Source organism: Felis catus, chromosome B3, assembly GCF_018350175.1.
Source record: "Felis catus isolate Fca126 chromosome B3, F.catus_Fca126_mat1.0, whole genome shotgun sequence".
NCBI classification, from domain to species: domain Eukaryota; kingdom Metazoa; phylum Chordata; class Mammalia; order Carnivora; family Felidae; genus Felis; species Felis catus.
In genome coordinates, this window is record NC_058373.1 from 117491400 (window position 1) to 117516984 (window position 25585).

The window sequence follows — 25585 nt, forward strand, 5'->3', positions numbered from 1 at the left end:
TCTCACATTTTTACGGCTGGCTTTGATCTTCAATGTAATGCTGAACAAAGAATTTCAGTGGGGGGGGGGGGGGCACCTGCGGGGCTTAGTCAGTTAAGCATCTGACTTTGGCTCATGGTCAGGATCTCCTGGTTTGTGAGTTCCAGCCCTGCATCAGGCAGGCTCTCTGCTGTCGGCAGAGACGCCCCTTCAGGTCCCCTGTCCCCCTCTTTCTCTGCCCCTCTCCAGCTCATTGACTCTAAACAAACAAACGAACAAACTTTAAAAAAAAAGTTTTCAAGAATCTCAGTGGGACGAGTGGAGACGGTGGCATATATCCGGAACTGCACTTTAATTTGTAGACATGGCCAAAATCTATTTTCAGTCCGGAATAAATAAAGGTAGAGAAAAGCTCTCCCAAGCTGACCTTTCAATTTGCCACTGAGCAGCTCCTCTGGAACGTTCCGAGAGAGAACTCACTCTTGCCAGAGGGCTTAGCAAAGCTGAGGAACTTTGTGCTGTTGGATAAGCGCTTCTCCTCCTCCTCGGAGAGTGGTCCCTGTGGACCAAAGGGAGAGGACTGGCGTCTCCAGCAGCAGGGCTCTCCTGTCTGTTCCTAGTCCCTGCCCTTACGGCATCCCTCATCTTTTTGTCCCGCTTCCTCCCACCTGAAAATGCTTGCAGAATCCTATCTGATGCCAACCCGCTTCTGTAGTAAGCAATAGTTGGGGGATTTTCTCAGAGGGTCGGGAAGCATTTGTACATGAGCGACATCAGCGAGCAAAGGGCCAGAGCAATGTAAATCAGAGAAGCAGCTCAGATTCCGGCTGCCCTGCTGGGGCTCTGCCTCTCATGGAGCATCTCGTGTGGCCCTGTTTCCTCCACCTGCTGCCCCTGCCCTAACATGCGTAATGAGAAAAGGAACTTCATTTTTGTCTCACAGTTGGCCTACTTTAAAACCCTAAACTGTAGAGTGACCCTTCATCTGTGGCATCGTTTTTGAATCCCAGCATGTTCTGGCCTCTTAGAGCCATTGTCTAGGTGAACAGCAAATACCAGGCCCCATTTGTGATCTCCAACGAACTCGGAGGAAGGCGGCTGGTTTAAGTCCTTGGGGCATCGTGGATGTAGAGAGAACGGGCCTACCGTTCACGGAGCCAACTGTGGACGTGCGCCAAGTAGTTCCTACTCCACAGAGGTGCTGGGGGATTAAATGCGTTACTACGTAAAAATAGTTAAAACTGCGTCTGTCCTACCGTGAGAGCTCCGTTCCATCTGTTTCCTAGTATTCGTGTCAGTAGTCGTGTCGCTGTGTTCTCCCTGTTTTTCACGTGCTTCCCCAGTGCTTTTTTTCAGAAGCACGTAAAAATACTCAGTTTACCCCCTCTTGGCTATGGGAAACGCTGCTGGGCACTTCAGGCCCATCTGCTAGACACGTTATTTGTCCTCCTTCACCATGCTGGGAATATCAAATACCAGTTGTGGGGCTGGGAGGCAGGGCTGTGGGGGCCTTGCAGACTCCCCGTGTTTCCCTTGGGAGGTGCAAGGCTGCAGATCCCCTGTATCCCAGATGCCCAGATCTTTGTTCTATCAACTGTGTGGCCAAGTACCCAGGCCCCTTCAGGGGTGCCTGGCCCTTCAGCTTCCTTTCCTTCCCTCCTTTGTCACCATTCTATCCCAAAGACTGCTTTTCCTGGGGAGGCCCTGAAAGCTTAAGTGGGCTTTCTAGACCCAGAGGCGCAGGACCGACTCCTGCTGTGTTTGGTCATTTCCTCCCAAGACAGGGCGATCTCCCTGGCTGCTTCCTGGGGCAAAAGGCAGGGCACACACTGAGTGGCAGAAGTGTGGTGGGGGAAAATCACCTAAGTTAATTTATTGAAATATTACCCGACAACGCCAGAGGAACTTTAGAAAGGCTTCGCCAGCTTCCAAGAGTAAGAGGGTGTCACCCGTGTCTCACCACCAGATCCCCAAGGCCCAACGCGTGGTCTAGGAAATATTTGGAAACTAACTGTCACGCGCAAGAACGTCCTCAGTGGTATAATTGTTTACTTCCCCGGACCCACCAAAAATTATGGCCGGTTAGTTTGTTTTTTTAGTCATTTAGACACAAGCTGTTTTTGAAGACTCAGAGAAAAAATATATATATATCCCACAATACAACTGTTAGGATAGCTTATATTCAAGTTGGCATACTTTGTGTAAATTAACGTCAAAGTGTATCCCATGGGAATCAACATCTTGGCATCACGTTAATCAAATGAGTCTATCGAATTAAGTTCAATAGATGTTTCTGATCCCATTGCACATCCTCAAATTAACAATAAAAGTCATAGAATTTAAAGTTAAGGTCCAAGGAGAGCACATGCTGAGTAAACAGTCTTGTGTAGTTAAAGACTCAACAACAGATGGTAGGAACAGCAAAGTGTAGGAAAACTAAAAAAAAAAAAAAAAAAAAAAAAAAAAAAAATCTTCAAAAAAACAAATGGGTCCTTAAAATAGATGAATGCCAAATAAAACAGAAGAGTGTGAGGAGCCATAGTTTTAGTTGAAAGTGAAGGCTTTCACATCAGCTCTGGTGGGGCCTGGAAAATTCCTAAGTATGGACTTGATGAGAAGGTTTAATAGGGGGAAAAAAGGAAAACATTGGGACTATTATCAAAAATTTTAATTATAAACCATAATTTTCATATGGAATGAAATTATGGGATACTTTTCATGCAAAAAAAAAGTGATCCTTCAATTTAAAATGTTTATGTGGGAAATGTTCAGAGGTAAATTGTTTTAAGGGAAAAACCAAGCAGAGCTGGTATTAAGTAAATTTCCTAAATTTAGCTCTTAGGCCAATCTTCCCGAAAGTCATTGTACCTGTCTACTAAGAGCCATTTACCATGATTTCTGCCAGAAAGGGTAAACCTTAGAATCAGAAGATACCAGAGTTTGACGGTCCTCTGTGATCCTCTGCTCCAACTGACTCATTTCACAGGCAGACAAGGGAGTACAGAGTCAGAGATGTGGGTTAAGTGAGCTCTCCAAGGTCTCATGGCTCATTAGTGGTGGAATCAAAAACTAAAACCAGCTTTCCTGGCTCTTTTTCCAGGCCTGAGATCTAGAGCCATGACCCTCCCAGGTTGCTGGCTCCTTCCTTTGGGGGCCATAGATAAGCACTAATCTTCTAGAACCTTCCAGTCAGACTTCATGCTCCAGGGTTGTGTCCAGAGTTAAAGGGGGTGTTGTGCTAGGCTGGAAGCAGAAATTGTGAAATTCAAACACGTTGGCAAATGCAAACACATGGATAAATCCACTAAAATCAGGGCAGAAAGCTTTCCTTACATAAATTGCTGTTGGAAAGAACGGTAAAAACTTACCCACAATCCATGAATGTGTTAATTGTTTTTTTTTTCTTCCACAGACATTCACTAATTTATTCTGAAGGGAATGATACATTTCCAAATTCCACTTTTACTTTCAAGAAATTCAAACTTCAAAAAAAAAAAGTTGAACACTGTATTGTGATTGCTTCAATAGTTAAGAGTATCAGCTGTCATGACTTTGAAAAATCATTAGCAAAAATTGGCCGTGAAAAAGGGAAATCTGTCTAGTTCACAAGCATTCATCTTATACGAGTAAGCAGTTCCTAATCTCTTGTTGGAGAGAAACGCGGCACCTAACTGCGTGCTGTCGGGATCGGCTCCCCCCGCCCCCCGCACAGTGATTGGCCTCCATGGACCTCCTAGCCTGGCTGGGCTCCAAGCCTTGGCTGAACCTCACACTTTATCCCCTCGGTGATTCCTTGCTCCTCCTCCTTCCTCTCCTTCATCTGTCTAGCATCTTTTATTTATTCATTTATCCCACCCATATTTCTTGTGCCAAGAAGAAAGGTTAGTTGTGTGCCAAGCAAGGTACCGGGTACAGGGAAGATACAATGGAAAGCGAAAACAGACAGCCCTCTCTGCCCCCCTGGAGCTTAGAATCGGATGGAGGATACAAATGTTAGGCAAGAATGAACAGGCATGAGTGGGGACACTCAAAGGAGAGGTGCACAGTGATGTAAGAGATCAGCACAGAATTTGAGTAGGCTGACCTTGAGCTGAAGTATGACAGACAGGTTGGTGTAAGGAATGTCATTACAAGTATAGGTATGAATGTATGTATTTGTTACAGGGGCTGGACGTTATGCAATTGTAGTCGTTGGTTGTGCAGCCTCTGTAAGGCTGTTGTCCTAACCTCTGATCCTCCGATGTGGAAGCTCAGAGTCCGGAGGACAGGCAGCCAGCAATGGAAGATGATTTAAAGTAAGGAGAGGGAGCACAAGTCAGGAACCACACCCACGCGGGAACCCGTGAGGATTGACTGAGACCCATGTCAATTCTCACCGCCTCCCTTGAGGATGTAGTCCTGCAGCACGTGCTGGCTCCCTCATCACAGAGACCAACACGCACCCAGGAGTCAGAGAAGCTGAAGGAAAATCCAGGGAGAGGTGGGACAGTCGCAGGTCTGGCTGCTGCCCTGCCCCAAGGAGGGGAGTCCTCCGATAAGGGAACATGGCGTGAGTTGTGCTCACTTCCGCTCTCCATTCCCACAAGGAATGTCCCTGGTGGCCCACCCTCACCGGAAACAGTGGGGAAAGGGGAACCTGGGGAAGGGGGTTCAGCCTAGCCAAGCTGACGCTTTACAAAGCTACCCAGGCAGCCTGGACACAGTGTAGGCAATGGGTGTGCAAAGCCTTCCACATTCCTCTCTGGCTGCTCCCACCCAGGTCTCCCTGGTCAGTGTGCACTTTCAGAGACATAACCTCTCCACTGTGCAGGAAGTTGCACTGGGGACAGGTTCGGAATTCCCGGATGAGCTGCCAACAGGCGAAGGGAGGGAAGCAGCGGCTAATAACATTACAAGTCCCTTTGGCAGTGATGCAAACCTCCACCGTCACAAGTAGGACAAGTGGAGGGAAAGGAGGCTCTCTTAATGGCCAAGTCAGGTAAAGGGTGGCAGGCTTCCAAAGACAGTGCTGACCCCTGCATGGCATGTCAGTGGAATGAAGAGTCTGATGTCATTACATCTCTGGTATGTCTGCTTACATAGGATGTTTTTGTCTCCTCCTACCCGCAGATCTCCAAGCCATGCACAAGAGGGTCTGATACAGTTTGGCCCCCCACTTTTGCCAGTGTTGGGGAACCAGGCCTGTGCCTATAATGAGACATTCTGTCTTATTTGTGGCATCAAGTAGCTCAGCGGTCCTTCAGATTGGCTGTGTCGTGGAATCACCTGCAAAGCTTTACAGTCTGGCCAGATCCAAGTCCCCCACAGCTTGGGGTGAGGACGGGGCATCACTAGTTTGTAGAGGCCCCAAGGTGATGCTGGTGCGGAGCCAGGGTTGAGAACCAGGGATCTAGCCTAACTCTCCTGTTTCTAGGTAGTGAAGCTCAGCCACGGAGAAGTTGACTGTGCCCTAGGATGGGACCCCGGTGTCCTCACTCTTCAACTCGGGCACTTTCCACTGTGTATCCTACGGTATCCCCCGTTGAGACTAAGCAACCTAAATTGAAATTGCATTCTCTGAGAATGTGTTTCTGAAAATGTTATTTATAGAAGACAACGAGATGGGTAACTCATTCACTCAAACTCCTGAAGCGTGTGGACAAACATGTGCTTCCCAAAGGTCTGCCTTAGCTTACCTTGTCCACAGCGTGAGAAACAGAAAGTAGGTGAGTCTAGGAATGTGTTGTTCCACGGAATGCATTTCGGAATGATTCTAGCAATTTCAGGAGAGCCTTAATAGCCAATAATAGGTCTCCTAAAAATGAAACCATCTTCACTGGCATATGGTCACATGCTCAGCCTAGAATAGAGCCAGGAGCCTCTGTAACAGTCCGCTTTAAAAAGAAAACCAATAGAGAGAAGGAAATGGCAAATTGGATTAAAACAACTCTTGTAAATGAGCTGAGCAACATCCAACCTACAGTCCGCCCTCATAATCATCATTAATTATTTTTTAATAGAAACAAAATCAAATGATCAGACACTTTCAGTCTGTGGCAATCACATGATGTACCAATATCTACTTTTATTATCTTCTGTATTTAAAACTATCTTAAGTATCAATCACATTTTTAACGTTATTACAAAATGTCTAGTGGGTAGGGAATATTTACGATGTTCACATTTATGATGTAAATATCTGCCATTTTTTTTTAACTCGTGTATAATTGACCTGCCATGTTATATCAGTTTCAGGTCTATAATAACGTAGTGATTGGACAAGTCTATACATTATTCAGTGCTCACCACAATATGTTGTATGATGACAGATGGTGGCTATTTTTATAAAATTTTAAAGAACAATTGTAATATTGTTTCTATAAAAACCACACATTCTCATTTCAAAGAATTCAAGAGTCATGGACAAGTACAAAGAAAAAAAAAAGGAAAATAATCTTCCAGATTGCACCATCTAAAAATAACAATGTGGGATATCAGGTGGACATCAGTTTAGATTCTTTCAAAGAATATGCGTCTGAAAGAGAAGCTGTCTAGACAGACAAACTGTAAAATGGGGAATCACACTCTAACACCTTTTTAAAATTAAAAAATACAGGGGCGCCTAGGTGGCTCAGTCAGTTAAACATCTGACTTTGGCTCAGGCCATGATCTCAGGGTTTGTGGGTTCGTGCCCCGTGTTGGGCTCTGTGCTGACAGCTGAGAGCCTGGAGCCTGCTTCAATTCTGTGTCTCCCTCTCTCTCTCTCTCTCTCTGCCCCTCCCCTGTTTGCACTCTGTCTCTCTCAACAATAGATAAAATTTAAAAAATTTTTAATTAAAAAATATATATTTGGGTCAATTTTACTTACACACAGGAGTAAGAAACTGAAGTAACACTGGGAATTCCAAACGTCATGTAAATGTTTACCACCTAACACGTTATTTCCTTAAAGATGCCTTCACAAAAGAGATTATGAAAATGATTGTAGTCATATTTGGTTTTTTTTTTTTTATTTTTTTTTCCAACGTTTATTTATTTTTGGGACAGAGAGAGACAGAGCATGAACAGGGGAGGGGCAGAGAGAGAGGGAGACACAGAATCGGAAACAGGCTCCAGGCTCTGAGCCATCAGCCCAGAGCCTGACGCGGGGCTCGAACTCACGGACCGCGAGATCGTGACCTGGCTGAAGTCGGGCGCTCAACCGACTGCGCCACCCAGGCGCCCCGATTGTAGTCATATTTGTATTGACTATATGGTTCAGTCTTATATAGTATCGATCCACTCCCTGCTCTGAAAAATAAATATTAAAACATCTTCCCATTTTTTTCTCTCCCCCACCTCCTAATTTTTTCAGTTCATTCTGATTCTTTCACTCAACACATGTTAACTGAAGGTCAGCTTTGTGCAAGGTACTTTCAGGGCGCTGGGCCTGTGGCTATAAGCTGCAGACAGACCAGACCAAAGTCTCACCTGTTATGACTTCTTGCATTTTAACAGAGAGAAAAAAATAAATGACAATTTTGCCATTGTGCTGATTCTGTTCACTAAGCCTCACAATTGCCCCGTGTTGTTTCTACAATTGAATTCGTTCAGTGCATATATCTAATCTAAGTAGAGGGCTGGCAGGCGAGAGGGATGGCCAAACACGCTTTACAAAAATAGGAGGGTCCTTTAAATTCACCTCCATCAGTGAAAGTCAGCCCACCCTCGACTTATCTTCTTACCTTCATTTCTCCCCACCTCCTTCTCCATTTAGAAGAAGGAAAAACGGAGGTGCCTGGCTGGCTCAAGTCAGTTAAGTCTCCAACTCTCAGTTTTGGCTCAGGTCATGATCTCTTGGTTCATGGGATCAAGCCCTGTGTCGGGTTCTGTGCTGGCCGTGCAGAGCCTGCTTGGGGTTCTCTCTCTCCTTCTCTCTCTGCCTCTCTCTCTCTCTCTCTCAAAATAAATAAACTTTAAAAAAAAATTTTTAAGAAGGAAAAAGCTCTCTCCTTTCCAGATTCACCAGCAAAGTTTCCCCATTATGCTTCCTCCCATGTTTGCTTTTGAGGAACAAGGACCAGGGTGAGGGCAGCAGTTATAGTCTGAGCCTCTCTCCACTGCCTCTTTGCAGAATGTCCTTGACTGCGGCTTTACGCACGTGTGGCATTGGTGTTATTAGGTCTCTTTCCCTTTTTGGCTTTTATTTGGTTTTCACTATTTTGATGTTGCAATTGTTCATTTTATTAAGTGTCGCTAAGTTAGAGAATAGTTATGATCGGCCTTTGCTATCCTATGTTTACTCTTTACTTGGAAATACCATTACGAACGCGAATCCCTGATATAAGATCGAACCATAATGTGTTTCCTGGAGTAGGGGTAGAAGAGGTAGGTTAACTAAATTTTCCTTGTCTGCTTCATGTTGGATCCATTCCTAAAGAATAATTGCTACTCTGTCTCTTCTAAGTGTTCCCAGCCCTGGCCTGTTCTCCTGAAGGGCTTCACGGCAGAGGGGAGGACCTTTGGGAACTGGCTAGGTTCACAGGACCCATTGTCGCAACACATCTCACCACTTGTGAGGGTATCACACAACTACGGCGTTGCCAGAGATAAAGAGCAAAATTCGCAAATGATTTTATGTCTGTGAGATGTTACTCGAGCGAGAGGGTGCTCAGTGGGGAGGGCTGGACTAGGTGGCCTCAGAGGTCCCTTCCAACCTTGCAGTTCTGTGGCAGTTTGGGATTTTCAAGTGATTCTAATGAGAAAGGAAAGGATCTAAATACATTTAAAAAAAACATGTAGGAAGCTTTCTGTAGGGCTTAGGTATTGAAAGGATGCACATAACAAAGCAAGGAGGCTAAGGAGAAAAACATAAAGTATCCAAAGCTGAAAGAATAATATTCAGACAGGCTAACAGTGAGAAAGGTTGGAGTCTTGGGAAACATCCCAAGGTCAACAGTGACCAAAAAAAAATTGGGAGCCCCGAGAAGGATGAGTGAAGGTCTCAAGAGGAAACAGAGGGCTCACTGATGATATCTGAAGATAGTTTACTAACAAGACTTTTTAAAGGTATGGGTAGAGTACAGAAAGTAACAAAAGAAGGGGCAAGTCAGAACCTGAGAATAACTGGGAGGGGACACAAGACAGAAGCAGTGGCTCTCAGTGGTGGACCCCAGCCAACCCAAGGAATCATGCAGGGTGAGCTGACCGCACTGTCTTTCTCTTCTCCCTCCTCCCTTGAGTGCTGCTACCTCGGATTGGCTGAACCCAACGGAAGCCAGAGGGCAAAGGGACCCACTGATCCCGTCCATCCAGGACAGCCTGTCTGGGGTGGTGTTTCTTGAGGGACAAACAAGATGTCCCAAGACATCTTGCTGAAACAAGATGTTCAGCAAGAAAGGACAAAGAGGGGACAGAACTACTCACTACTTAAAGAAGTTGAGTTATTACAGTACTTGACAGTAAGTAAGCAGATGAATTCAGTATCTTCTCCATGTTTATCCTTCCTCTCAAAGACCGAGGTCTAACTGGAGAGAAATAAGCAAACGGGACTGACACCAAATAGTCAAGACAGTAAACCAAGTACTAAATTACTTTAAAGCAGTTCAGCCTGTGGGCCTATGTGAATTTTATCTGAGAATGTTGGGAAAAAATTATGTTCTAGTTCCAGAAAGGGTCAAGATAATACATTATTGAATTGATAATTATTGAATAGATAATAAACTTACTGCAATTAAAAGGAACGTTAAAGGTCTCAGGTACCTTAACTTCTGGAAGATGTTTGATGGCGCCTCTCACACTTGGGGTGGGAATACTGCTGGGGTAATACTGGTGTAGAGTAAGGTTGCATTTACCCCTGGCCAAACAGTTCTACACAGTGAGTGTTGATCAGCAGTGATGCTGACATAGCACAGAGGAGAGAGAGCACGGGACCCTCGGTGACCCACTCCTGTTCAAGTTTTGGTGAAGGACTTGAATGAAGACAGGAGGTGTGTTCCTATCAAAGTTATGACTGATTCAAACCTGGGAATGAAACGCTATTCTGAGCAACTCCCTTAAGACACCTCAGGGTGCAATGCCATGGGAGGGGCAGAAATTCTGGATGGATGGAAAAATACTGACAGAAGCTTGAGGGAAGGTGTTTGATGAAGTTTGTCTGATATCCTCTGGAGGGAACCGGAGCCGGGATGGTCCTTCTCTCTTGGACTAGTGCTGCCTCTGAACTTGAGATTCCAGCCTCCTGTGAATGCCCCTTCACCCCTCAGGGAAATTCTGAGGTCATCTTTCCCTCTGCTGCCAACAGCATACTGTGTGAGCTGTCCCCAGGAATGCAGAGACATCACGTGCCTTGGGATGCTCTGTGTGGCCCCCACACAGCGAGCATGGCAAAAAAGGCCAAATGAAAACATTTTAAAAGATCTTGAGGCGCCTGAGTGGCTCAGTCAGAATAAGTGTCCAGCTCTTGGTTTTGGCTCAGGTCACCGATCTCATGGTTTGTGAATTTGAACTCCGCCTCAGGCTCTGTGCTGACAGCATGGAGCCTGCTTGGGATTCTCTCTCTCTCCCTGTCTCTCTGTCCCTCCCCTGCTCACACACACACACACACACACACACACACTGAATTTAAATAAATAAACTTTAAAAAGAAAAAGTTCTCAACTGATGGACCAAATGAAATGAAATGTGATGGAGTAGAATTGTACGGTTTGTAGAGCTAATTTGTCTGTCCTGTCCTAAAAAGGGGCCAAAGTGAAGGCTCGATGACAGGGCTGCCCATGCAGTCACTGCCACAGGTGGAAGTATAGTGTCTAAATTCGGAGATATGACACGGCGAGAGCATACCAGAAGTGCTATCCACAAGGGAAGGCACCCACTCTCAGAGAACGATGACAAATCTCGGTTTCTCGCTGGGAGAGTGACTCACAAGGTGATGAGGCTGGATCCTTCGTCAGCATGAAGGAACACGCAAGAAAGTGGGGCCCCCGGAGGAGAGAAACACTCAAAGGGATTCGCAAGAAGTTGAAGAAGGCAGAGCTAAGCGAGATGAGGTTACAGGGAGACTGATTTAAAGACCAGTGTAAGGGGGGGGGGGGGGAAATCCTTGACAATCAGAGGTGTTTCAAACAGAAGCAGCCACATTTTGAGATGGGGGGTCACTGGAGCGAGAACGTGAGGACAGGGCTGGGGGACACCTGTCTGAGAGGCTGGGCTTTGCCCCTGCAAGTTCCTCCCTGCCTTCCCCAACCCGCTCCTTCATGAGCCTGCACCTCGCCCAGGACAGTGGAAGGCAGCGCGGAAAAGAGAAAGAAAAGGACCTTTTCACAACAGGTTCACCCCTTCTTCTGCCCGAAAAGGTGACCAGTTGGTCTGCCATGAGCAGCATAACAGACCGACCCAAAATGGCCACTAAACAATGGTAGTAATCCCTTACGTTTGTTAGGCTATTGAAACTCTCGAAGGGACATTTTTAACAAAGCAAGGAGTAAAGAACTCATTTTTAGAAGAGCCGCGTTCAGACGCCGGCCCCACTGATGACTGACTTGTGTCACCTCGGGCGGTCACCTGAGCCTCACCTGCCCACCCAGCCTGGTTGTCGGGAGCCTAGACAGGTTGTGCAATGACGTAGGCAGTGTTTGTACGTGCACACCCACGCAGACGTGTACACGTGTGGCCATGGCTGCCACCTGTCACCCATGCAGCCTCACGTCACCACACGCGAGCTCGTTCCCGGCAGTCGAGGCACAGACCTCACCACTTACCCTGGGTCTCTGCGCCTGCCCCCCCCCCCCTTAGCTGAAGGAACCACTGCCAGGGACTTCCTTCCGTGCTTGGGATCTCGTTCCCCACTTCCTGGCGTGTAAGCAGCTCTCACTTCTGACTGCGGTCACTGCCTCATAGCCTCTTTTGAAAATCAGAGTGCCGCCTTCGTGTCTCAAGTCTGCTGTTTTCTTATTATAGCGAGGCCCTCTCCTTTCAAGGTGTCCTCAAGGGGCTGGGGATGTCTGAGTCCAGACTCTAATGGCACGGTAGCCAATAAATTGGAGGAAGTATAAGGGGGTGTTGAAATGCTATCCAAGAGCCCGGGCAAAAGGTTCCGGACTGAAAAGGAAAGCGCTCCTTAGCAAATCGTCCCCTGAGCACTCACGGTGCCGTCTGCACGTTCAGTGCTGGGAAGTTACGGCAGAGGCAGTTGTTGTGTGTGGGTAGAGTCCCGGGGCCTGGGACCACACAGAGGCGGTCAAGTATTTAGGAAGGGAATATAGGCTGGGGGTGGGGCAGGAGGAGGGTGTCCCTGGCCCATCCGTAGCAAACGCCTCCATTTTTGTACTGTCTTTGTGTTTGGTCATCTCTGTTCTTCCCTTGTAGTTCGTGGGCCATTATGTCATGTGCTTCAGGGCCAAGACTCAGAAGGCAGCCTCCCCATCAAGGTTGGTTACAGGTAATAGATTCCGGGAAATCAGCCTCCTTCAGGCTGTATTTGGTAAGAAGAGTGCAGGGAGAGCAGCAGCCCGCCCTGGGCTCTTGGATTTGCCCACCGTGGGCATCCAGTCTTGATTTCCTCGTTGGCTTGGTGCATTGCTATTCAGGTCCTGCGTGTAACATTAACTCAGACTTGGTGAAAACAACTCATGAGAATCCCTAGAGCCACATTTGATAAGGAAAACTACAGACAGTCGACCTTGAACGATGCAGAGGTTGGGACACCAACCTCCTTACCCCCACCCCGATGCAGCTGAGAGTCTGCGTATGACCTTTGACTCCCCAAAGCTCAACTACTAATAGCCTACCGTTGACCGAAAGCCTTACCGATAATATAAACAGTCAATTGACACATAGTTTGTATGTCATATGTATTATAGACTATATTCTTACAACAAAGTAAGCTAGAGAAAAGAAAATGTTAAGAAAACCATAAGGAAGAGAAATCACATTTACTATACTGTATATATTGAGGAAAAAACTGCATATAAGTGGACCGGTGTAGTACCAACCTGTGCTGTTCAAGGGTCAACTGCACAATTTTCTTTAGTTACACTGACATTGTTACTAATTGTTAGTAACTAATTTTGTGGATTTGTATTGTGTCATGACATATTGTAGACATTGTTACTAATAAGTAGTAATTAATTATGTGGATTTGTATTGTGTCATGACATATTGTATTGTATGTTCTAATAGTAAGTCCCAAGGTCCTTCTCTCTTAAAAACTGGTGACCATCTTTAACCCTTGTGGCAGAGCACAGATAGTTCGGGAGTAATCTGAGTTCCCCCCTACGTATCCCATGCAGCATCACTTCAAGCTGCCTGTGTGTTAGGCTGCTTACTTTGTTTTCTCCAAAACCCTCTTTAGGTTTTGATCGTGTGCTTGTTCAAAGAACCATCTTGCAGTAATGAGTCTGTATTGGCTGATGTCTGTAGAAAGCTTTGTTTCCCTCTAGGACTCGGGATCTGCTATTCCCCATCCCTCAAATGAGCGCCGTATTCCTTCACTGACACTCTCACCCCAACGGGGTCAGTGTTATTCCGGGCACTGAGCTGGAATAGCCCTCTGTTAAAGCCCCCTCGGTCAGGAAACATTCCCTCCTTCTAGAATCTGACCTAGTGTGAAACACAGACGCTATGACCTTTCCGACGCGGAGGCATGAAAACCCCTCCGCACAAGGCTGCCACCCTTGTGGTGGGGTGGAAGCTCTGGGGAAATGGCTCATTGCTGTGATGGCAGGACCGCCCCATGGCCTCCCAACAGATCAAGAGCACCATCACCATCTTGTTTTCTTAACTCGTGCTTTCTTACTGCATTTGTTGGGATCTGCGTAAAACGGGGAAGGTGAGCAGCGTAGGAAAGGGCCCCAACATGAGAAAGAGAACAGCCAACGATGAAACCTCAGGGTTTGCTTTGCTTTCTGCTCTCAGGCAGCCTTCCTCTCTACTCGATGGCGTGGAGTCATTGGGGTAATTGGCTCCTGCTTTCTGCAAAAGGCATGCTCCCAAACAGCTGCGTTTTGATCAAGTTTTAATAAGCTGACTCGTGCTCATTAATGCACAAATAACTCTTACTCTTTAAAGGAAAGGTTGAGGGTCCCTTCTGTTGTGACGGCACAAGACTGACTTGCACTAAGATCTAGAGATCCCTGTCGGTTCTCAGATGACTTGAGCACTTGGAAATTCAGCTCCTGTTCACAGGTTTGTCTTTTGATGTTTTAAATGTTTTCGATTTTGATGGTAATCTTTTCAATGCTTACGATATTACGTGTATATAGAATGTACACGGCCGCCTTGTGACAAAGTACTGCCACGAGATTTCAGTGCGTGACCCAGACACTATAATAACATCATTTAACTTTAAATGTTTGCAAGCCATAGCTGCCTGTCATTTGGTTGACAGCATCGGTCTCGGACTCGTGTTGTACTTGGTTGGAATCTATCACCAGGTGCAAAAGCAAACCCTCTCTTTTGCCATGAGAGTCCGCACTGGAATGACATGTTTCTAGACCGAGAACTTAGACTCTTAGAGTAGTTAATAAATCGATTTGGCATCACAGAAAAGACATAGTACATCAGTCACACACCACTTGGAAGTGTCACCGCCTAATGATAAAGGACAGAAGAGGGCATATTAGGTCACTGACACATTTCTGCTAAATGAAGCCGGGGCAGAATGTACAAACAAGTTTTGTAGTAATTTGGAAAGATAAAAATGATGGGGGAACTGAGACATCACAGGGTGCCTGCCCTGTGGCATTGTACCTGGCTTACCATGCTAGCAGATGTCTTCCTTGGGTTCCATCTTGGAACATAACAACTCAGCAGAAAATACAAAATGGCTCTTATTTTGAGGAAACTAACTGCTATTTTTTGTTTAAGTTTTTAAGCCATGTATCGCAGGGTACACTTGGAGTGATTCTGTAAGAGCTAGTACATTGTTTTAAAAGTAGTAATGAGGGGCGCCTGGGTGGCGCAGTCGGTTAAGCGTCCGACTTCAGCCAGGTCACGTTCTCGCGGTCCGTGAGTTCGAGCCCCGCGTCAGGCTCTGGGCTGATGGCTCAGAGCCTGGAGCCTGTTTCCAATTCTGTGTCTCCCTCTCTCTCTGCCCCTCCCCCGTTCATGCTCTGTCTCTCTCTGTCCCAAAAATAAAAATTAAAAAAAAGAAAATAAAAAAAAAATAAAAGTAGTAATGATAACGAGAATAATAATAGAGACTCCAGTGAGGGGTCCACCTTGTTCATAGTCAGAAGACTGAAGTTAACAAAAATGTACCACGTAAATTATTCTTTCTGCCACTGTCATTCATGACCTACGAAAACAGCAACTGCGTATGGTTTAACCTAAGAAGCACAAAAGTGACAATTTAGTGTCAGCAAGGTGACATCCATCACAAGGATGTTTCTTTTTTTTTTTGAGAGAGAGAGAGAGAGATCGCACGTGAGCACGAGTGGGGGAGGGGCAGAGGGAGAGAGAATCTCAAGCAGGCTCCATGCTCAGCGTAGAGCCCAATACGGAGCTTGATCTCGTGACGGCAAGATCGTGACCCGAACTGAAATCAAGAGTCAGGCACTTAACCCACCGAGCTTCTCCAATTAATGCTTCGTAATTTGAATTTTACTCTTCGGTGTCTCTGTTTTTATTTGTGCATTCGTTGGCCGTATGGCTTATGTAAGAATTAAAAGCATAAAAAGTTGATTCCTAGTTTAATGTTTATAACATTGAAGTAAAAATAACATAAATACCGGAACACCACAAGAACATGTTCTTTAACAGAGCTCTGTATCATTGCTCACTTTTGGTAAACATTGATCTGAATATTCCTACCACAAACGTTCAGGCTGGGTTTCTTTTCTTGTTATCACCTGCTCTCAGCCCTGAATGCGAGAAGTTTCACAAATATTCCAGAACTGCATTTTAAGCCTCAAACTCATGAAGTATCAGATTTGTAACTGAAGGTGATGGTCTTTAATTCCTCAGTGTGTTTCCAGTTCAAGTGAACCCCAAAGTAGAAGGGGATCCCCCACAAAAAAAAAAAGTCAAGCAGAGTCATTCCGTGTAGGCCTCTGGCAGAACTCCACGGGTCAGCTGTAAGGAAGCGGCACCCGAACCTGACCTTGGGCGCTAGCGCCCACGTAACCGAATCGGTAGCTGCCCGCCGCTAACAGGAAGCTGGTCGTCCACACTCCGGCTCAGGACGAAGCAAGCATTTCTTTCTTTGAGCTTTCGGGGCCAGTTAGGATGCTTACAACCAGGGGCCAATCCTGCCGCGGGCATCAGCTGCGCAGATGTTTACTTTCTCCTGGCTCCCACCGCAAAATGGGTCTGATGATAGAGGGCGCGCCCCCTAGCGTGAGGGCTGGGTAGCTTCAAGGGGACACAGAAGGTGCTGGCACGCGGTAAACATTCAGTGACCGTTGGCTGCCAGCGTCATGACTTCTTCTACAATTACTGTCATTGCTACTGCTGCCGCAGGGGAGGGCCAAGGGACCTACGCCTTCCGGTATGATGCTATGGCACCTGATTGTGACCCCTGCATAAAGGGAAGAAATGGACTGCGGGAAGCCAGCTTCCTGCTTCCAGGAATGCGCCCTGGAATGCGCCCAGTCCCAGCTGAACTGCGCCTGGTGATAAGCACCAGGCTCAGAAAGAACAGGAAAGATTGGGACACCTGGGTGGCTCGGTTAAGCGGCCAACTTCAGCTCAGGTCATGATCTCACAGTTGGCGAGTTCAAGCCCCACATCAGCTGGTCAGACTGGGGGGGGGGGCGGTGTTGGTGCTTCATTTATTCTCTCTCACCCTTTCTGCCAACAGCTGACAGGGGCCAGTGCATTGGGGAGTGTCTAAATTCAAAATAATCTTCTTTGTCAGGAAATGGAATTGGAAGTAGGTAAAAAAAAAAAAAAAAAGGTTAGAATAGGATCATGAAGATAGGAAAAGGTGGCTTGGGGGCTTTTTTTGGTTTTTGCTTTGTCTTTTTCTGAAATCGTGGTGCAGCTAGGATACAGACGGGGCCCAAGGATAGGGAGGCACACACGTGGCTGAGCTCTGAGCCCGAGAGAACGTTCCAGACCTCCCCTCATGGAAGGTGACTCGAAGCACACTTGCTCTGTCACGTTGTCCTTTCTCGCCTCTCTTCATGCCCTTTCCTGTCTTCCTCTATCCTTGAATCCTAGCAGATAAAAGCACAGATCTGCTGGGAGGACGCACGTCACAGTGGGTCAGGTGAATTACAGCCATAACACCACAGAGATAAGAAGAAAGGCTGGCGCCTGGGTGGATGTGGGAGGGGGGTGCGGGACACTTGCCGTTATCAAGTTGTGCAGTTTAGCAAATGGCTGGTGGCAGGCTGGAATGATAGCCGGTTAATCTGTTTTGCATGCACTCCGAGGATGCTGGAGCCCACCCAGGGTGCAGGCTGTCTTAGATGGCGTTTACCAGCTCGTTGCGGAGGATGCTGGTAAAACTAGCCAGAGACGTGAACAGGCATAGGGGCAAATGCAAGGCGTTGTGTGTGTGTGTGTGGGGGGGGGGGGGGGGGTAACCGTGAAAGAAAGATACTGCTAACTGGCAAGAGGTCCTGAGGTGCTAGCGTTGTAATTAGTAAGGATAAAAATACTAGTCAAAGCCAGCATTATGGAAAGCTTGCTTTGATTGGGTACTTTTTCAAATGCGTGACTTTTTTTTTTTTTCCTGGATACCTGGGCAGGTGAGCCAGGTGGGGGCAAGGGAATCGGCCAGTCTGGGGTTTCTGGATGAGGGATGGGGCAGGAGGCCAGGGCTGAGGATCACTAAGGTGTTATCTTACAAAGGGCAGCCCATGAGGGGTTTCTAGGGGCTCCATTATCTGGTGGGTTTAGGAAGCTGGAAATGAGGCTCCGGCAGGTACATACCTTCTCACCTTAGAACAAAGAAGTGATGCCACGGATGTTCCCGGACCTGAGTTCAAGTCACTCTGACAAGGCATTTTATCCTCCCAGCTCCCCTGAGAAGTGGCTGCTGTCATTACCTTCACCCTATGGGTGAGGCAGCAGACCCACAGAGAAAGCTCATGGCTTCCCCAAGTTCAGGCAGCTTGCAAGTGGCAGAGCCAGGCTATGAACTTGGGCAGTCTGGCTCCAAGTCCCTGCACTGACCATCTACAAGCTGGCCTATGTGCAGGAGACAGACAGCGTGAGGGCACCAGGGACCAAGTCCCGTCAGCCGAACATCAGAGTGTTTAAGTCGAACTCAAATCCGTTACACAAAATACGATGTGTGTGTGCACGTGATTGTTGATGACATCAGCCACCTCCTTGGTCCCTGCGTGTGCTGGCCCCAGGACTGGATCCTCTGGGATGGGCAGGTCAGATGGAAACCATGGCCCTGCAGACCCAGTGGGCACGAAAAGGTTCCTGATAGTCATTATAACACAAGAGAGAAAACGGTAGCTGCTAAAAGGGAAGTATGGATTAAGTGCGGCAAATTCACGAAGGATAGGGATACTCTTTGCACCTGTGGAGTCAGGGAAGGCTTCCCAGAGGAAGTAGTCTTTGGTTCAGGGTGCGGCAAATGGTCCAATCTGGCCACCTGAGGGTACAAGACGGAGACATGGCCTGAAAGACCAGGAAGGCTGTCCCCGGTGGGCAGGGTGGGGGGAGGAGAGATGTGCGTCCCAATCAGAACAGACTCAGCAGGCAGCTTACCCAAGCCCCTCCGTTTACAGATGACAGACCCAAGACTTAGCGTAAGCGGCTTGTACAACGCATTCATTAGTTTGTGGCAGAACCAAATCTCACACCGATCGGCTTGCCCCGATTTTCTTTGTACTCCTCCCCAGGTGCAAAGGGGTGAGTGTCAGGGATCTCGCATTGCCAGGAAAGCTCAACTTTTTGCAACCTGCTCTCTGTGAGGTTCTCCAAATACACAGCCCGCCTCTGGAGTTAGTATTAGCTAAGGACCGTCCCTGCCTGCAGGCAAGGCTAAGCACCCACTATATGCTTGGAGAAGCCGAGGATCTGGGGGATCGAGGTGGCTGCAGGTACTTTGGAGAAGCGCAGCCTCCAGTCTGCAGTCCCCTAAGTTCTGGGACCGCTGGCTGAGGTGCACTCCTGTGATAAGCTGCCACCACTGCTCCGTAGTGGCCGAGGCTTGCTCCGGCTACCTCTGCTTCCCCTTTACTGTCCTTTGATGAATCTAAAACTCTTCTATCCTGCCTACTCGTTTTTTCCCCCCTCTTCTCTCTTGGATGGCAGCATTTCACAGCTTCGTTTAATCCGTATAGCCTGAAAGTCCGGGACACCTTTAAACTCCTGAAGAACCTTCGCACGTGACTTCGGCTGCAAGCAGGTTTCCCTTGGCCTTCATTATTTGCCACTGGAAAATGCTGTAAATGACATCAGACAGACTTCAGACGCCACCTCTGGAACTAAGAAACGAAGCAGTTATTCAGAGCACCGGTGATTGTCATTTTAGAAGAAATAAGAAATCAGTATCGCAGTATTGGATCCTGGCAGTTTTTTCCTACCTAGGGCTGCTCTCGGTGGAAGCGTTGTGGCTTTCAAGGGCAACAGCGCTCCCGTGTGGTGATACTGTTTATTGCACCCCAGGAGAGCTTGCAAACTCCAGGCTGGAAAGGAAATGCCGGGTGGCCTCAGGCAAGGACATCCATTCACCCCAAAATAATTTCTGCATTAAGCCGACAGGCTGGTTTCTGCCAAAAAGATGAGCGCAGTTAAGTTTTACTGTACTGATATTGTGTCTTAAAACTTAGCATCTCTTCTTGCCTGTGAAAGCAGGAAAAGGGCGGCCAGCGGCATGGGTTGCTTGCAATCATTTCCAGGGTTGGAAAGTGTGGGGTGAGTGGAAGGCGTGGGATTGCAGGGACGGAGTGAAGATCGGGAGGGAGGAGGAGTGGCCCGGCAGGGCTGCGAGCCAGGGAGTAGACGGGGTAGGGTAACATTTGGTAATAAAAATGATGGGAAGTAGAATAGCTTGTATTCTAAACTAAAATCGATGGCTGCATAGCAACAGAGAAGTAAATTGGTGTCACCAAAATTCAGAATTCCTAGCTCTAACGGGATGCTTTCCATGGCTGCCTCCCTACCTCACGCGGACCCTCCATGCTCTCTTGAGAAAGAAGGATCTAGTTTCTCCTAACTGTGAGTGTCTGGGATGCCCCTCCAGAAGCTCCCAAAACCACTGCGCCCTGACCTCTGAGGAGCTGAGGTAGAGAAGGACAAGCCCAGGACTCGAAACCCCAAGACTGGATTCCGTTCCCAGCATCGTTGGGGTGCTAAGCGGGAAGGCATTCATCACCCACCTCTCTTGTTCTTAAGTTCTCTGCGGACAGCACACCCCTGACACCGGCACCCTGCCTACAGCTCCCCCCTTCTCCTCTCTTGGAGGCCACTGCACCTTGACTTGTGGGCTGCCACAGGGCACATGGGGCGCCAGGGTCCCCACCGGAAAAGCGGAAAGAGTGCCCCCTGCTGACCCCACAGAGTTATCTCAAGGGTTAAACTGGACCTGAGGATGAATTCCTGAATCGTCGGGCCTACGATGCGCACCTTTAGATCTACGATAGAAATAAATAAATAAATAATAACCTAAATGGACGCAGTGTCTTTATTACTTCTTATAACAAAGGGGCGAGGCAGCCTAGTTCATTCTTGTGGGTGTCTTCATCCTTGGGGAAACCAAATCTAGAGAAATGAGATGGGGACGTGGCCCCGGCTGGAGAGGAGCGGGAGAAATAAAGGAGTCTCTCTTTTTCCGGGGGATCTCAGGCCCAGTGTCAATGAGCCAGCCCAAGAGACAGGAAGTGGGTGCCCATAGAGGGTGGGGTGAGGGGTATCAAAGGGACAAGGAAACGGGTGTCCCCACGGAGGGGTTTGCCATCCAAACAGGCACGGATTGCAATGAAGCGCCTACCGGCCGAGAAACGACAAGGATTGCCAGGACCCACTAGGGGCCAGGAGAGAAGTACCAAACAGTTTCCCCTTCACAGCCTCCAGGAAGAACCTGTTCTGCTGGCACTTGGTGAACTTCTGGCCTTCAGAAGACGGTCCTTCGGCCGTGTTGGAATGAGGATCACAACTTTGGATAGATTCTTTTACGAACCCCCAGTGTCAGAGCCGGCTATAGACAAGATCATGAGATAGCCAGAAACGGGTCCTCTTTAAAGGGCCTTTCCTTTGCCACCTGTATCTCCCCCGGGGAATATTTATCCGTCCCTCCTGCACATGCCGGAGAGCCGCAGGCTGGCTTTCTCCTCTGAAAACCAAGTGCCTGGCGCCTAATCCTAAGACATGAGGTGAGTTAGAAATAACGATCAGCAATGTATTCATTACACAGTCGTTGATCACATGGAGGTCATGAGTCAGGGTGGCTGCCCACTCTCCCATTCATTCTTTCGGGGCTAGGCTAGGGTCATGAGGGGCAAAAAATGTCCCCTCCTCACGTGGGGACATTTACTCAGGCAGCGAAGCCATACAGGTAGCATTTCAGGCATGAGTTGGTGACAGTGAATGGAGGTGGGAGGGTCCCCTTGGGCGGCCACCTGCTTGGGGGTTTTCCTGGTGAGGCCTGGTGCTCTACCTGGACCTCGACAAGCCCACGTCTCCTCTCCCAGGGTAATGAGAGAAGGCCAAGCATCGTGTCCTCTTCCAGCCTTTGCTGGAATGTCCCACGTGTTATGGGCTGAGCCTTTTCATCTCTTGCAGAACACCTAATTTGGGGGGGGGGTTTCTAGGGATTTAGTGTTTCACTTCAAAAGAAACATGTGGGATAAAAAGAAGCAAAATATAACGAATAAATAGGCAGAGGTTTGTTCAGGTTGCGATTGGATACCAAGAATGTTATAACTTTCCTTGAATTGATGAGGTCCGGCTAAGGGACAGTGACCCCAAGATAGTATTTCCTTGCTTATGGGCCCCACTCAGTGAAAACCCTCAAACGAAGGGCATTTCTTCCCTTGCTTATGATTATTGTGATTCAGAAAGATTCTGAAAGGAGTCTTAGGGGGATAGACAATATCTGCATTTAACTGACTAATGAAATGGAACATTATGTCATTGACGATGATTCCTTTTGGGCTGATGTAGAACAAACTTCCTTAGATACTTTTCCCTAGATTCATTTCAACCCTTCCCATCCATGGCTGTTAATGTTGCCATTTCCTTAGCATCGTCATGCCCATATCAATTTTAGTCATTGGAAAATACCCTGAGGGGCCCCTGAGTGGCTCAGTCGGGTAAGTGTCCATCTTCGGCTCAGGTCATGATCTCGTGGTTCCTGAGTTCGAGCCCCGCATCAGGCTCTGTGCTGACAGCTCAGAGCCTGGAGCCTGCTTCAGATTCTGTGTCTCCCTCTCTCTCTGCCCCTCCCCTGTTCACACTCTGTCTCTCTCTCTCAAAAATAAATAGAACATGAAAAAAATAAATAAAACCAAGAGTGAAAAAATGATGCTATTGGGGAGGAAAGTTTTTTAAAAAAATAATAAAATAAAAGGCCCGAGACCCCAGAATTTGAGTTCTGGGTGGCATCACCAAACCCCCTGGGCCGAAGCCTTCTGTGCAGCTGGTCTTTCAATAGAGTAGAATGTGTTTTGGGTTTGTGTTCATTTCAATTTCTAAACCCTTCAGGGATCAATGTTCTCATCCTGAGCTCAGTTCTATGCCTTAGATAATACTCCATCCAGTGCCTGGCACGTCAATAAGTATTTGTTGAATGAATGAATAAATTAATTCAACAACCAAAGCTCATAAAAGCCCATCCCCTAAAAAGCCTTCACAATACTGTAGGCAGAGCCACAGAGGTGCAAACCATAGAAGAAAGAGTTGATGGATTTGAACATAGAATAGTTAAAAACTCTGCCTCTAAAGGCATCTTAAGTGTAAGTAACAAATAGAAGGGGGGACATCATACAGCACAAATTTCAGATCAACTGTTATATCCTTAATACTTAATGAGTTCCTATTAATCGATATAAAAAGAGGGGTACCCCAGTAGAAGAAATGCAAATGGTCAATAAATGTAGTAGAAACATTTGCATCTCACCTCTAAGAACAGAGTTCTTTCCTTTTTTTTTTTTAAATTTTCATTTATTTTCACGAGAGAGACAGAGCGTGAGCAGGGGAGGGGCAGAGAGAGAGGGAGGCACAGAATCCAAAGCAGGCTCCAGGGTCTGAGCTGTCATCACAGAGCCCGACGTGGGGCTCGAACCCACGAACCGTGAGATCTTGACCTGAGCTGAGATCAAGAGTCGGATGCTTAACTGCCTGAGCCACCCAGGTGCCCCTAGAGTTCTTTTCTTAAATGAGCTGCCATTGCCTCCCAGTCGGACTAGCAATGATAGACAAGAATGCAAATTTCAGTGCTGTGTAGGGTCCAGGGAGGAAGCATGAGTGTGCCCTTCCAGACAAAGGGGGATTCGGTGCAGCAGGTTCTAAAGCCTTGAAAATAACCCAGAAGTTTCACTTCCAGAGATTCATCTGAAGGAAATCATAGGAGATACAACAACTTACAACTGTTGATTGTTGTAGTATCTTTGCAAACAAAGTGGAAAACTACTTCTTTAACTATAGGAGCTACATTTAAAAAAAAAAAAAAAGGTTTATTTTTTTAAAAGAAGAGGAAGTGAGAGAGAAAATCTGAGGGGGAAATGATGTGATTTTTTTAATGTTTATTTATTTATTTTGAGAGAGAGAGAGAGAGAGAGAGAAAGCATGAGTGGGGGAGGGATAGAGAGAGGGGAAGGGAGAGAGAGAATCACAAGCCGGTTCCAAACTGTCAGCACAGAGCCCGACTTGGGGCTCGATCTCATGAATTGTGAGATCATGACCTGAGCTGAAATCAAGAGTTGGATGCTTAACTGACTGAGCCACCCAGCGCCCCAGAAGTTATGTGATTGTTAGTGTCTTCTTTTTGCTTAGCTGTATTTTCTAAAGTTTTTATTAAAATAAAATCTTTTAGGGACACTTGGGTGGCTCAGTCTGTTAAGCAGCCACCTCTTAATATCAGCTCAGACCATGATCCCCAACCTCTGCGCTGACAGCATGGAGCCTGCTTGAGGTTCTCTCTTCCTCTCTGTCCCTGCCCCCTCCCCCTCTCACTCATGCACACTTCCTGAATAAATAAACATTTTTAAAACATAAAATCTGTTACTCAGGTATTGACAAAAAATTAATTCTTCTAAAATAGAAAATAATGCATGCTCAGGTGACAATATAATTACTGCCAAGTGACCTAACCCATATTATTAAGTCTTCACCCTATGCCTCAGAGTTCACCTATATCAAGTCCTTACCATAATTCTCAGAGTTAAGCAGGGCGGTGGCATTATTCCTCTGTGTCGTGATAAACCTGAGGCTCAGAAAAGTTAATGACTTGTGCAGTATCTCACAGTGAATCGATAGCAGGCCTGGCCATAAGGTCAGGGGCATCACATCCACAGCTCAGCCGATGAGCCTTCTCCTGCGGTATGTCGCTTCAGAATAAAAATCCAAATGACCGTTAGACCGTTGTCGCAAAAGCGCAGAGCAAACTGTTTTGTGGTCTGGGAACACTTACCCGGGCATTATCCTAGGTTAATAGTGCCAAGCAAACTGGGTAGGTTTATTATTCCCACTTTACAGATGGGGAAGCTGAGGTTCAGAGACATTAAGTGACTTTTTCAGGGTTATACACAGCAAGCAAATTTGGGATTCAAGCACCCTTTTAGTCCAAACCCTCTGCTTCGTCCACTTCAGTTTGGCATAATGAACTCTAACTTTATTAACATCCTCTCATGTGTCCTGTCACATTCCCAGAGGTTTACAATTTGCCCCAGTCCTTCGTAAGTGCCCTTTCAACACGGTTGACACGGGGTAACGAGACTTTGGCGCCAGCCCCGTGTGGCAGGTTGTATTTCCAAAGCTGTGTGGAGTGCCATCTCCTGTCCCACATCCTCTTCTAGAACTTTGTCACTCTTCCATCCCCAAAGGTGGAGCCAACAGGGTCTAGCTGAAGTAATGCTTCATCGCATACGTTACTTCCTGCCAGCCAAGGCTGGGTCGTAAAAATGTCAGGTGCTCCTGCGATGCTCTCTTGGAATCCAGCCACTGAGCAGTGATAAAGGCCAAGCAGCCCACAGAGAGGCCCACGTGGAAAGGAGGGGCCCCCGCTGACACCCCGGCCGAGCTCCCAGCCATCAGCAAGAGCTACCGTGCTGGCCGTGGGGCATCTGGAAAGTGGGTCCACCGGCCCCCAGCCAGCCCATCTCAGCTGATGCTGCACAGAGTGAGGTGAGGTGAGCCCATCAAGCTGCCCAGCTGGAAGATCCCTGAGCAAAGGAAGTGACGATGGGGGCACCCGGGTGGCTCGGTCGGTTAAGCATCCGACTCAGGTCAGGATCTCACGGTCCGTTAGTGTGAGCCCTGCGTCAGGCTCCATGCTGACCGTGTGGAGCCTCCTTGGAATCCTCTCTCTCCCTCCCTCTCTGCCCCTCCTCCCCCACTGACTCTCTCTGTCTATCACGATCAATAAGTAAACTTAAAAAAAATAAGCGACGGTGTTTGGGGGAAGTTTTGTATAGCGGGCGCATCTGGGAACTGCATTGGTCTTTCAAAAGTAATTCTGTATATGGGGCGCCCGGGTGGCTCAGTCGGTTGGGCGTCCGACTTCGGCTCAGGTCGTGACCTCGTG

The 25585-nt window shown here is 47.4% G+C and overlaps 1 protein-coding gene and 1 long non-coding RNA gene across 19 annotated transcripts in view; both read left to right on the forward strand.

The window, feature by feature from the left end:
- The window catches only part of RGS6 (regulator of G protein signaling 6), a 606431-nt gene that overhangs the window by 444517 nt on the left and 136329 nt on the right, over positions 1–25585 (forward strand). The gene's annotated exons all lie outside the window — the stretch shown is intronic.
- Positions 15113–19399, forward strand: LOC123386132. Of its 3 annotated transcripts, none has more exons than XR_006599766.1 (2): positions 15113–16423; positions 19156–19399. It is a non-coding gene; the product is annotated as an uncharacterized LOC123386132 (long non-coding RNA). The 3 variants fall into 3 exon arrangements; XR_006599765.1 differs by having other exon boundaries at positions 19185–19399; XR_006599764.1 differs by lacking the exon at positions 15113–16423 and adding an exon at positions 16433–16627.